General features: G+C 37.7%; 1 protein-coding gene and 1 long non-coding RNA gene across 4 annotated transcripts in view; one reads left to right on the top strand and one right to left on the bottom strand.

The window, feature by feature from the left end:
* The window catches only part of GRM5 (glutamate metabotropic receptor 5), a 543,390-nt gene that overhangs the window by 97,292 nt on the left and 431,446 nt on the right, over positions 1–14,652 (bottom strand). The gene's annotated exons all lie outside the window — the stretch shown is intronic.
* The window catches only part of LOC143644390 (uncharacterized), a 205,198-nt gene that overhangs the window by 94,789 nt on the left and 95,757 nt on the right, over positions 1–14,652 (top strand). Inside the window, exons 3-4 of the long non-coding RNA XR_013156663.1 lie at positions 1,664–1,725; positions 11,575–12,343. This is a non-coding gene — a long non-coding RNA (uncharacterized LOC143644390). The remainder of the gene's footprint in view (positions 1–1,663; positions 1,726–11,574; positions 12,344–14,652) is intronic.

Here is a 14,652-nt window from a genome sequence, read left to right as displayed (position 1 = left end):
AAGGACATGATCATGATCAGATTTTATTTTAGAAAGAACATTTTGGTTACATTATATAGAAAGGTTTAAAGGGTTGTAGGAAAGGAGGTAGGAAGACCCATAAAGATGATGCAGTGATCCCAGTAGGAGGTAAAAATGACCTTGCCAAGGGTTCAGGCCACGGGGAGGGGCAGAAGAATTTAGGAAGCAGAGTCTGTGAGGATTGGTATAGAATGGGAATTGAAGGACAGTTAGATTGAGGAACATAAGAAGAGAAAGGCAACACGGGGAAAAGAACAGTTGAGATAAAGACAGAACTCGTTATTTGGGAATAAGTTTGCTTTAAGAAAGAAAGAAAGACACTCTCTAAGGATAGTATGTTCCTTCATAACTTCTCACACTTTAGAGGCATATTATCCCGTTCACTATTGCCGGTCCAAATACAAAGTTCTCTTGAATGGGGAGGCTCTCTGGGGTAATCATCACGGTTTATTCTGACATAAATATAAGCTGAGGAATCTTACCTTTATTTTAGGACTAGACACTAGCCCAACCTACTTTCTAAACAAATCTTAGAATTTTCTTCTCCACACAGACTTTATTCATTTTCCATATTTCAGCCCATACTGCTGGTGACTCCATTCTTGAAGTTGCTCAGTCAAATATTTTTGCAGTTCCTCTTGATTCCTATATTTCCTTCATGCCTCTCAGCCCCACGAACGCTAATCCTAGCCATTTCTCAAGGCTCCAAGAGCACCTTCTTTATGAAGACCACTGTGATTACAGGTACTAAAATTAATCTTGCTCTTTTGAACTCCCTATCACTTTCTCGATATCTTTCTCAGACAACCCTGAACGCCATATTACAGTAACATGAGCATACTTAGGGGGAAGGAAATTTGAAATGTCCAGTTTGAAGTCAGTCCAACCTCTGCCTTTCTCAAGTTAACTCCCTACATGGAGGAGCTAATGAAGTGATTGATACTATTTCTAGAAAATTGTTGGGCAGTGGTGATCTTTGGGCCATGCTTAGGTGCTTAATCTTGACTCTAAGCCATGTACTACAACTCAGCCTCTTAGCCCACTATCAGAGTTCACCATTAGGTGCTTATGTGGCTATTAATACTATGTTAGTTTGATTCTCATTTTATAATTTTCCTTTTATGAACAGAATAGGAAGGTCTAAGTTCAAATCCCTGCTTTGTGTCTTTTTAGTTCCGTTTCTTGGGCAAGCTATTTAAACTCACTAAAATTCACATTAATTATCTGTTAAATAGTGACTCGCAAGGGTGATGTGAGAATTACATGTTATAATAAAGTCATAAGTATCTCACTCACAGCCTAGCATAACATAGATGCTTAATAAGTGTATTGAAATATAAGCCACTAAGTTATGTGCTCAAGACTTTAGGGAATGAAAACAAGCCAAAGGTCTCACCTGATGTGATACCCAGCAGAGTTCTCAGGCTGTCATCATTCAGGTTCCCTTCCTGAGTTTTCTTTACTTTGTCTAAAAAAATTAGTGACTAACACAAAGGCAAAATTTGAGCCTTATTCACTTGTAAATTAAATCACAGTATTTAAAGTATGGTTACTGAACCATTTGTTAAATTGAACAGGGCAATAATGACAATTTGCATTTGTCTGGCACTTTACTTTTCAAAATAATTCTTGCATTTTTCAGTGACGCTCATCAACACTGCAAGATAGATATACCTATCAGGAATTGGTATCCACACTGTAGAGGTAAGGAAACTTGAGGTTTGGACAAGTTAAGTCAATATTCCAAGGTCACACAGTTAGTACAAATTAGGAATGGAAAAGATTATCTAATGCCAAGTCTAGTGCTCTTGATACACTATATTGTTATTCTCTGGAAATAAGCAAATTTGAGTAATATTAATTACTGTATCTTTTTAAAAACATTTTAATTAAAGTTAGGGAATAGAAACTGGGAACAAGATTGGTTCTTTCCTAGAAACTCATGTTTCTGTTTTACCAAATAATGCCTGCTAAAGCTGCCCAAAGCCTGGGTCCAAAATGTGCAGATGTGTTTTGTACACTAAGTTGGGAGATTGTTCATTTGCTTGTTGGGCATCTGAGAATAACTGTCCTATATGAGCAACATTAGAGTCCTGCAGAAATGTTTGGTGACTATTTTCCCTTCTTACCCAGAGATTCCAAATGACTACAAATTCTCAAAACCTGCCAGAAGTAAACTAAAGGAAATTTAACCTTTGCAATCTCTTCCTAAGTGATTTTGATGCATGCATTTTAATAAGAAAAATGTCTTTACCTGCTTTTGCATTTATGATGCATTAGGAGGTCAATTCAAAGAAATTCAATTTTGAAACCTGCCTAAATCATCCCACCTTCTTTCCAGACTTCTTCCATCAGAGGAAGAAGCACACAGCTGAGCTGTCACCTGCATGTAGCTGAGAGAACTCTGTCAGAATGGATACTAGCAAAATAAGGACTTAATGAAATGCTTTAACCCTCGCAGAACCTAATGATTTAGGGATTATTTTCATTATAGTAGAACAAGTTAAAGAAATCAAGATAATGGTAAATACCTGACAGAATTAGTTTCTTGGGGATTGGTAGGTTGTATCCACATTTGATATGATATTAATGCAATAGACTCAGTATTTGCAACTATGGGGGAAATATTGGTGAATTAGGGATTTAGCATGTCTTCTGATTTAGACCTTTGTCTCTTTTTACCCTCTTCCTAACTCCACATATATCTGAAGGTGAACTGGCAAGATGTCTTTTTACTTTGTGGTAGAGAAGGTACTTCACCTACCAAGAGCTACAGATTCTAAGACCAGATGGCAGGAAGGAATCACCATTCAGTCAGTTACCAGCCATGTGATTTTGGACAAGTTCACTAATCTTTCTGTTCTGCGTGAAAGAGTAGTGGATTTAATAATAGTATTTACCTAGTAGACTTATAAGATGATTAAATGAGTTTATATTTACAAAGTATGTGATAAGATAAATTGATTTAACTTTCCTAGTCTCTGATGCAGCTTCTACTACTAATGTTCTTCTATGTTTATTCACATTCCAAATAAGGAAGTTAGATTAGGATAAAAAAGAGTTTGTGGTTTTAAATTTTTGAATGTGAAAATATTTCATTCAAACAAAAGTTTATGCACACATCTAATTAAATTAAATGTAAGAAGAGATCCTGTGGTTGGAACAGTGATGAGATTTGTATCTCTATTAGCTGAGAGATCCTACTCTCAGCCCATTTTGCACTTCACATTCTTCTGTCTAATTGCTAAGGCTTAATTTGAAAATCAACATATTGGGCTAGATCACTCTGAGCTCCAGAGGGATCCTACTCTGCATCAGGAAATGCATTAGGCACTAATGCAGGAGTGTCCAGACCTTTCTGTGTATTGTAGGGAGATAGAGGATAAGCAATAACCCCATAAAATAATTTCTAAATGACATGGAAAAATAAAGCAAAGTTAAGGGGAAACAGAGTATTGGGATGTGGTACTCTTTAGATAGGATGGCCAGGGAAGCAATCTAAGAGGGAAGAAGAACAAAAAACATTTGAGTTGACCTAAGTTAGGACAAAGAGAGAAAGAGGGGAGGGAGGGAAGGGGAAGAAGAAGGGAGAGAGAGAGAGAGAAAGACAGAGAGAGAGAGAGAGAGAGAGAGAGAGAGAGAGAGAGAGAGAGAAGGGCAGACATATAAAGATCTGGAAGAAGTATGCTACCAGACAGAGATACTAGCCATTTGTGCAAATTTGCACAGTGTATTCTTTGAGGAATAGAAGGGGAGCTTCCATTATACTTCTCTCCCTGTAACAGAGTGAAAAGTAACAGAGTGAAAAGGCACACTTATCCACTGTTGGTGGGAATGTCAAAGGGTGCAACCACTGTGGAAGGCAGTTTGGCGGTTCCTCAAAAAGCTGAATATAGAATTGCCATACGACCCAGCAATACCATTGCTAGGTATCTACTCAAAGGACTTAAGGGCAAAGACACAAACGGACATTTGCACACCAATGTTTATAGCAGCGTTATTTACAATTGCAAAGAGATGGAAACAGCCAAAATCTCCATCAACAGAAGAGTGGCTAAACAAACTGTGGTATATACATACGATGGAATATTATGCAGCTTTAAGACAAGATAAACTTATGAACCATGTAATAACATGGATGGACCTAGAGAATATTATGCTGAGTGAATCCAGCCAAAAACTAAAGGACAAATACTGTATGGTCCCACTGATGTGAATGGACATTCGAGAATAAACTTGAAAAATGTCATTGGTAACAGAGTTCAGCAGGAGTTAGAAACAGGGTAAGACAATGGGTAATTGAAGCTGAAGGGATACAGACTGTGCAACAGGACTAGATACAAAAACTCAAAAATGGACAGTACAATAATACCTAATTGTAAAGTAATCATGTTAAAACACTGAATGAAGCTGCATCTGAGCTATAGGGTTTTTTTTGTTTTTGTTTGCTTGTTTGTTTGTTTGTTGTTGTTTTTTATTATTATTACTACTTTTATTTCTTTTCTTTATATTAACATTTTATATCTTTTTCTGTTGTGTTGCTAGTTCCTCTAAACCGATGCAAATGTACTAAGAAACAATGATCATGCATCTATGTGATGATGTTAAGAATTACTGAGTGCATATGTAGAACGGTATGATTTTTAAATGTTGTGTTAATTTCTTTTTTTTTTTCTTTCCGTTGATAAAAAGAATAAAAAAAAATAAAAAAGTAACAGGGAGAGAAATATAATAGAAGGTCAGAGGGCAGAGTTAGGCAAAGGCTGGATAATGCATAGCTTTGAAGAACATTAGTGTGTTTTTGTCAGGGAATTATGACCTAATTTTCATTAAAAAGTTTTTGCTTTGCTGCTTGGAAAACAGAATGAGAAGGGGAGTGTTCTAGTTTGCTAGCTGCCAGAATGCAATATATCAGAAATAAAATGACTTTTAAAAAGGGGAATTTAATAAGTTATTAGTTTACAGTTCTAAGGCTGAGAAATTATCCCAAATTAAAACAAGTCTATAGGAATGTCCAATTTAAGGCATCCAGGGAAAGATACCTTGGTTCAAGAGAGCCGACAATGTTCAATGTTTCTCTCTCAGCTGGAAGTGCACATGGTGAACATGGCAGTGTCTGCTGGCTTTCTTGTGGCTGTACCAAAAAGGGACTCTCTCCAAAATGTTTCCTCTTTTAAAGGATTCTAGTAAGCAACTCCACCTTCAGGGGGTGGAGACACACCTCCATGGAAATCATCTAATCAAAAATTACCACCCACAATTGGGTGGGTCACATCTTCATGGGGACAATCAAATGCTCCCACCCAGCAATATTGAATGAGAATTAAAGGGCATGGCTTTTCTGGGGTCCACCACAGATTCAAACTGGCACAAGAAGGGGGCAACTTAGGGAATACTGCAACAGAATGCTCAGAGATGAGGGTGACTTAGTCCAGAGTCTGATTCTGAGTATCTTGAAAGCACAGAGAATAAGATGTGCTAATGGATTGGATGTGGGGTTTTAGAGGAAAAAAAAGAATCAAAGACGATGCCTAATTTTCACTGTAAGCAAACAAATGAATCAGCGTGTTGTTAAGTGAGAAATAAGAAATAAGTTGTTGGGGAAAGGGAACCAAATGTGCTGTTTGACATAAACAGGGGAGGCCAGTCAGTTGGCCAATGCAGTAGTTCAGAGAACAGACACTAGTTGCCCAGGGTAGGGTGACAGCAGTAAGATGGTGAGGCGAGATCAGATTCTGTGTACATTTTGAAATTAGAAGCAACATGCGAAATAATCAGCAGAATAATTGGCTGTGTCTCAAACTTTCTGGTTACATCTTTAAAATATCATTATTTAATAATATTAATATTTACTAATATTTTCTAAGATTGTCCTTTAAGCATCTCGTATTCTGTATGCTTTCCCAATGTTTCAAGAGCCCTATATGGGAGGTCTCCTGTATTAATTTCCAATCCAGATGATAATAGTTAACTATTCATACTAGATAATGCTTATACAATACCAGGCGTTGTTCTCAGTATGCATATATTGATTCAGTCAATCCTCAGAAAACCCAATGAGATATGTTCTATTTTATGAAGGCATTAAGTCATAGAGAAATCAACTAACTTACCCAGTGTTACACAGGATTTAAAATCAGGCACTCTGGCTCCAGAGTCTGTGCCCTTAACCAGGGTGCTCTATCACCTTAGACATCTGAAATTAACTGATCTACCAGATGTCTCTTCAAGAACATGGGCCTTATATTCAGATCAAAAACTGAATTCATCATATATCTCATCCAACTTGGTTCCTCCCTTTGTATATCCTGTGTCCATTGTTTGTTTACCTCAAGCTTCAGTGCTACCACCTAAATTCAGGTTCTCAGAATTTCTTAATTATTTATGTTTCTGTACATATGTATATTTGGACTTGAGACCAAAGATTATAAAATGAAAAATCCCTCTTTACCTGCACTCAGTCACTCAATTATTCTCACCAGAAGCAGTCATTCTTATCAGATATTCAACTTACCAAATTTCCTAAACTTAGCATTCCTTTAAGAGATAATGGCTTAATTTACAAATATATATATATATAAGCATATAAATGTCCTCTTATAAATGACAGCATACATACATGCTCTTCTATATCTTGCTTTTAACAATATATTGTGGAGATTGAAGTTCTTTCCATATCAGTACATACAGCCATTATTTACTGGCTGCATAGTATTCCTATGTATAGCTATGGGATCATTTCTTAAATTAGTCCCAGAGTGTCTTATAGTTGGTTGTTTGGGTTACTGCAACAACCTCCCAGCAGATCTTCTCATCTTTAATCTTGCCCTGCTCTAATCTACGTATACCCAATGTAGATATAAATTGGTCTTTCTGAAATGCCGATTTAGAGATTTAAATTATTCTGACATATCTGGGCTTCTGTGCATTTCATTCTATACAGCTGGAACATACTTGTCTTTAGATTTTCTATTTAATGCAAACATGGCCCCATTAGCCTGGAGTTAAGGTTCTGCTCTCTTTTCTTACAGCACTGGAACAGATTTTATCTTATACTAACACCCTATGTGGAAGTTGCTTGCTGTAGTCTGGATATAAGACTCTGCTTTGTTCTCTTGTCACACTGGTGATAAAATGTTGAGGGTTTCCAATGCACTGTGGACTCCCTGAGGATAGGGTCTGTATGTTTTTCATATACATGTAGCCCTGATGTCTAGCACAGCATCTGGCACATAATTGGTACTACTAATATTGGCTGAGTACAATGCATGAGGTCAGATAGATGACAGGATGCCTCAGAGAATGTCACTTTCTTGGTAAAAACACCAAATGTTAGGTCTCGTTCTCAGATTGACAAATCAGTTTACTAGGAGTGATCATTCTGTTGCAGAATCACACAAAAAAGCCTAAACAGCAAAGGCAACTTGAAATAGGAACTGTGTCAGTTGGACCAGACAATCCCAGCAAGCAGTATTGGATGATTTCACCAGCTAATACAACCAAAACAGAAAAATTTTGTTCCAGTCAAGATGGAGTAAGCACACTCTGCCCTGTCTTTGCCACTGAATACAGCTAAAAACTCTGGACAGAACTCGTGGAGCATCTGAGGACGCTGAAAAATAAAGGCAGATTGGGAAAGGAAAGCATGACTCAAAATGCCATTGAACATACAGGAGTTCCAGGTCTTTTCCTCCAGTATCTCCAGGCTTGAACAAAAGGCAACTCAAAACATGGGCCTACATACTGATGCAGATATAATGTCCCAAGAGAAGTCCTCTAATTTTTTGATGTTGAGAGAGGAAAGGGGCTCCCTACAAGTCAGAGTGAGTAGGGGAAATCCCATTTTCATCTGTTTACTTGTGTTTTCTCTCATCCAAGCCCCCAGGAAACTCTGTAGCGGAGATTGTGGCAGGTGGCGGCAGCGAAGACAATGGTGGCTGGGCAGGTGCCTTTAGTCCCCAAAGAAAAGTGTCTCAAGAATATGGAGAAATCCCCCCATTGCCTTTTACTTTCTCTAGCCTCTCTCCACTTGTCTCCTGTAGCAGATCCAGTCACAGGAACAGGAAATATGGGGCAGAGGTGGAAACTAAAGCCTCATATTTTTATTAAGAGGACCAGGAATGGGGATGGGTAGAAAGAGATGGAAACGAGTAAGTGCCAAGGAGATCATGAAGAGGAGGGGGCTCAACAGGACAATGTCATAACATTGACTATGGATTCCTGGGCCCACCCCTGAGTTGTACAGGTATGGGTCTGGCTCCTACCTGTAAACTGAAGTTTTGAGAACTGAATGAACTACTGGGATGAACACTGCCTAGGTCCAAGATTGGCCATTTAAGAGACACATATGCAACAAATTCTGATGGAAAAACAAAGGCTTTGGAAATGGAACTGACATTGGAAGCACAGTCCATAGAAGGCAAATAAAGATTTGCAACCTGACACTAACCAGATTACTGCCTGTTTTAAAACAAAAATCAACACTCACTACAGGATTTAAACAAGTTCAAGAATCACATAACATTATACTCAAAATGTTCAAGATCATGAGATAATACCTGGAGTACAGAACTTTCTGAGATCACTAGGGATGCAGTAAGAGTTCAGGGGAATTTTTCCGATTCTGTATTTCCAGCCTCTCTACCCTCCTTTGGTTGACCCAATCTTTCTTTAAATGTATTAATAGAACTCACAGAGTTATATTCATTTCCTTTGTTCTTGTTACTTTGGCCCTAGAGAGTAATTCTCCCTAATTAGTTAATTTATTCATTGACCCATTCAGAGAATAGGTTATTGATAAAACATATTATTGACTCCTTACTGTGCATCTGACGTGGAGCTGAATGCTGTTGATAAAAATATGAGTAAGTCAGTACTTCTGTTCTTAAAAAAAAAATGCAGTATGGCCCCGGGATTAGAAGTTAGTGTGGACCTAAAGAATTTCCTCTCATTAGGCAAATTTTAAAGTCCTGAGTGCACGTAATAAAATGGCTAATTTTATCCAGACTTCTTTTCTTATCCGCGAAGAGGTAGGAAGAGAGGCATGCTAATTAGTTAGCATGTTAATTAGTGTACCAAAAGAACTGGATTCCACCCAGTAGTATTTATTTTGCACAAGGACTATTTTTAAGGGTCTAGTGTTGGCCAGGCCTAAACGAGTCATAAGATTTGTGCCAACCCAAACTTGCCTGCTACCCTCAGGCTAGGTCTGCCTCACAGCCCCCTGCGGAGAGGACATGGAAGCAGGGAAGGATGGTTGTTTCCCTCCTTTCAAAATTTTAAAAATCTGTATCCCTGATTGTGAGCACTTAACATTCAATCTTAATTTTACTGTTTAATCAAATCAAAAGGATTAGCAGAAACCAAAATGCTCCAATCTGTGATTGTAATTTAATTTCACAGTTCTCAGAGCATGTTCTTTGATTCATCTGGGGAACCAGAACTTTCAAGTTCAGTAACAGTTAAACAAAGGAAAGGCAGAATGCCTTAATAATTCAGAATCAGAGAATATCTGAAATACAAGGGACTTTAAAGAGCATCTAGGCTTAGCTGTAAGAGGGAAGAAGCCTTTGGGCTGAATTTGGTCTGTAAAATGTTTTTTTTTTTTGGCCTAAATGTTATTTTATGGAAATTTCACATAAAACTCCAGGTCCACAGGTTCTGTTGAAAAATTGGAAGGTGTGGCAACACTGGCGCCACATGGCAAATGCTAATCTGCCAATTTACATCACATCTCTGGCACATGTATTCATCTGAGATAGTGATTCCTAATCTGATACAATAAACTAATTTTACAAATGAGAGAAATGATTTCTCTAAAGTCATACCTTTAGTTAATGGCAGTTGGCCTCAGACCCCCTCATATACTTAACTCCTCGATTAATGCTGTTTTCATTATGAGGGGCAAAAGAGAACACGATTTAAGAATGTTTTCAGCAACATAACTCATGGTCATAGAATAATGAAACAGATAACACTTTAAAAATATCCCAAATTAATTATTTATGTTATCCCTTATATCAGGTTCTAAAATACTTTCAGATTATCCTTATTATTTCCTCTTTGCCCATCAGTTGGGAAAGGTTAGTAAAGGGAATGAGGAAATAAGGGATGGGTTTGCATTTTATCTAGGAAAGAGATTATAAATCTGCAAGATGCCATTGGATAACATATTGTAAAAATTGCAATGACAAAAATTGCAGGAAAAAAATTCTCCTCTCTCTTATTTATTTTATGCATATACTCATTCCTTATGCATATGGAAAATGGATTCCAGTTATACACAGTGGAAGACACAATAATTTGTTTCCTGCCATAACAGAAAGGCAGAGCATCCCCAGAGCCAGAATTAATCTGTCATTCCATGCTCCCATAGAAATGTATTTATACCTCTATTACAACACGTAACACTTTATGCCATGCATTAGAATTATCTACATCCTTATCTGTACCCACCATAGAGTATGAGCTCCCTGAAGGCTAAAACTGTCGCCTTCATCTTCTACACTCCACAGTTCCTGACATCAAGGCTTAGAATGGGCTATTCATTCCTTCATTTAACATCAACTAAGCACTTATTTGATGCAAAAGCCTTTAAACATATTATGAGATTTAAAGATGAGTAGAAAATCGGATCTATGAGAAACTGGGTCCCCATTGATCTTTTTAATCATTTTCTTTCTGACAACTAAAACAGTGTTTAACATTGTGAATAGAATATTCAGGGATCATATTAATGATGGACGAATATGAAATAAACTTGCTATATGGTATTTAACATATAGTGTGCCAGACAGAAAAATCAATGTTATAATGAAGGCGTAGATAGCTTCTTGGGAGTATAGGTTAAGAATGGGGAATAAAGGATTTTGGAAACTGAAAAGGCTTGGACAGAGACTAGTAATATCAGGAAGGGAAAAAAATAGTCTATGAAAGGGCTGGAGTGAATAATGACATCACATAAATCATTCATTCTCTTGCCTAACACTATATTCTGTTATAGGCAGTGTGGTGACACTGGGAACCCACAGCTGTATCCACATGCCTAGAGAGACACCAGTTTCTAATACCTGCAGGGTCTGTCATTTATAACTGTGCCTGAAATACAGTCAGTTGACCTCTAAATACCCATATTGAAATGCAAATGAATGCAGCAGCTGCAAAAAGAAGACATACCCTTGGGAGTTACAAAATTCAACAGGAATTGCACACTTCCATGTGCACAACACAAAAATTTAAATTTAAATGATTTGCCAGGAACAGCCGGTTGGCAGCCCTCTGATGGACATATTATTTCAGATAGCATATCTCTTTCATTCACATTACAGAATTTTGCAGAATTTCCGTATGGTGTATAAATGAAGGAAGAATCCCGCAAGGATGCTGAAGGCTGGTGGTTATGATATTATTTTCAAAAGTGTGTGACAAAAACCATGGCATTACATTTTCTTTTCTATGTGAAGTCCTTGACCAGAGCTTTCCCACTTGGCGTATTTGTCTGTTCATCCTCCTCTCCACCATTCTTTTTCATCTTCTATTTTGAATATGTTTCAGGTTTCTTGAAGATGTGACTTTCCCTACACCATCTCACTAGCTTTCTGGCAGTAGTTGAAAACACAGCTTTATGTACGACCCTGATAGAGTTTCTCAAGCAGAAATGAATGATTTCTTCTCAAGGCTTCCTCATTTGGAAAACAGGGAAAATATTACCTTCTTATGGAGTTGTGAGGATTAGAAAAAATACATGTAGAAGCAATAACCACCATAATAAGCACAAAACAACTGGAAGCTTGCTGTTGTTGCTGTAGATCTACTACACTTTACATGCAAGTCATCACTAGCTCAGTCTGAGATATAAGTAAAATCAGTACTTCTCATATTTCAATTTTCATAATTGAAAAATTTAGAAATTACTACAGTTTCTTAGTTCTCAAAATGTTCCAGAGTGAATGCTTCTGAAACAAAAGTGATGCTATAAATTTGAGTTCCACTAAGAGCTTTATTTCTAATTAAAAATAGCAGGCATACTAAATGAAAATTTCATCTCTTATAATAAGCACTGTAATTGAAATGAAGTAGAAAATTGAAAATATGAATTATATCACAGTATGTAAACCCTTTGCAAAGAATTCAACCACAAAATGCAGAGTTCACCAGCTGCACACATGTACAATTATTTATTATATCTAATGCAAGAAATTTGATTAGTGTAAAAAGTAGACTTACGGAAGATATTAGACATCAGATTATTTTTATTGAAAAGTATTTATGGGACCCCAAAGAAGTCAAGATGGCACTTTCTACTTCCTACAGTATCTAAAAGGTAAGTATATAAAAAGTAGTAATAAAAAAACTCAGTGGTTTTGGACTCATAATGTAAAATTATGTAATTTGTGACAAGAACTGCATAAGGTGGGGGGATGGAGGGGCATAGGAACATAGTTTGTATATATTATTGAAGTTAATTTGGTATTAAAGTAAATGAGATTGTTAAAGATCTAGGATATTAAAATTCCATGGTAATTACAAAGAAAATATTGCAGAAAAATGCAAGCTCACAGACACAGTAATTAGAGTACATATTGCCAGAAATGAGGGGTGGGGGAATGGGAAGTTATACATACTGGGTATAGAGCTTCTGTTTAGGGAGAGGGCAAAGTTTTAATAATGTAAGGTTGTGAGGGTACCACATTATTGTGAATGTGATTGATAGCACTGAATGGTATGATTAGGGGTAGTTGAGATGGAAAAATTCATATTATATATGTGTTCCTACAATTAAAACAAAGAAAGAATAAATAAAGAGACAAGGACAATTAAATACAATACATGATCCTAGGTGGGATCTAATAAGTGAGGAGAAAATGCTCAAAAAGACATTTACTGTGTGTGTGAGTGTGTGTGGAGGGATTGTGGGAAGATGGTAGAGTAGGGAAATCAGGACTCAGTCTTTCCACCAAAACAACTACTAAATAGGCAGGAACTGTCTGAAACAGCTATTTTGAAACTCTAGGGATGAGGAGAACACTATACAGCATCTAGGGAAAAGCAGAAGGAAGAGGAAGCTATATTACAGTAAAGAATATGAATTGATCTCTCTGCATGGTGGTGGCTACCAGAACCTGTGCTCCATTCATGCAGCAGCCCACACAGGGCCTGTCTGCTCACTGGTGACAGAAAGAGACATAAAAATCCTCTTCCCCAAGGCCAGTGGTGACCATACCCAATCACTGATCATGGCTTTTGGATCTCTGGGGCTCCAGCCCTGAGGTCAGTCATTGCTTCAACCTGCTCAGAACAGGGGTGGTGTGGTGGAGACTTAAGATGCTGCACTTTGTCAGAGCTGGGGGAACAGTTTTCTGAAGGCTGCATTTGCTGAGCAGGACATGGAAGCTCAGTTTTGGGGAGCCACTGGAGAAGCTTTTGGCAGCATTCCTGATCCCCTCCTCAGGGCACTTTGGAGCCAGTCTGCACCAGGGACTTCATTGGTCCCTGGCCCTGTTTTGGCTGTTTGGGGAAGACTGACTTGGGAAAGTACTCTCCACTGTGCCCTCCTCCCCAAATTTGCCCCCCAGGCAAAAGCAGCTTGAGTCAATGAAAGGAGGGTAAAAATCTACAGAGGAAAGTCTGAGATAAAGGCCTGCCAGCTTCAAACACCTGGGAAGGTAAACAAGAGGAGATAATCAACCTCTCATAAACACTGAAATAACGCACAAGCAAAGGTCCAGGAGAAGAGAAAGGTCCACAACGACAGGGAACACCCTAGACACTGCATTTTCCTTGGGGAGACCTTCCTGATAGGACAGCTGAAGCCCAAGAAAATCTCTATCTTATCACCAGCTGGTTTTAAAACCAAGAAACAGACATCTCAAGGAATAAATCACAGAGTTAACATTTTAAAATATTAAAACATACAGTGGGTGGGGCAATGGTGGCTCAGTGGCAGGATTCTCACCTGCCACGCCAGAGACCAGGGTTTGATTTCAAGAGCCTGCCCAGGCCAAAACAAGCAAACAAACAAACAACATACAATGTACAACAAGAATACAAGAGAAGCAAACAAACATGAAATGATGGCACACACACGGAAGAGGATAAAAATCCACAAAACAGCAATGAAGAAGATGAGAATATGGGCATGCTGAAAAAGCCTTTAAAAAATAATCTTAAAAACATACAAGGAGATACAGAGAAACAACTAAAGAATATCAGGAAGACAATTAATGAGCAATATAAGAGTGTTAGTAAAGAAATAGAAATTTTAGAAAAGAACCAAACAGAACTATTGGTGTTGAAGACCATGATAATTGAAGTACAAAATCCTTCACAATAACTGAAGAGAAAATAGCTTAATGAACATGGAGGGTTTCAAGAGAAGTTTAGAGTTGGCAGAAGAAACAATCAGTGAATTTGAAGACAAGACACTTGAAATGAGTCAGTCTGAGGAGCAGAAAGAAAAAAATATTAAGAGAAAATATAACCAAGTACAGTTATGTGATACCACTGAGCACACCAATACATGCATTATGGGAATCCTACAGGAAGAAGGAGAGAAAGAGGCAGAAGGAATATTCAAAGAAATAATGGCAGAGAACTTCCCAAACAAAACAAAAAAATGTGATTATACACATC

The sequence above is a fragment of the Tamandua tetradactyla genome, chromosome 8, assembly GCF_023851605.1.
Source record: "Tamandua tetradactyla isolate mTamTet1 chromosome 8, mTamTet1.pri, whole genome shotgun sequence".
Lineage (NCBI taxonomy): Eukaryota > Metazoa > Chordata > Mammalia > Pilosa > Myrmecophagidae > Tamandua > Tamandua tetradactyla.
The sequence above is the reverse complement of the archived record's forward strand: the minus strand, read 5'-3'. Positions and strand labels throughout refer to the sequence as shown.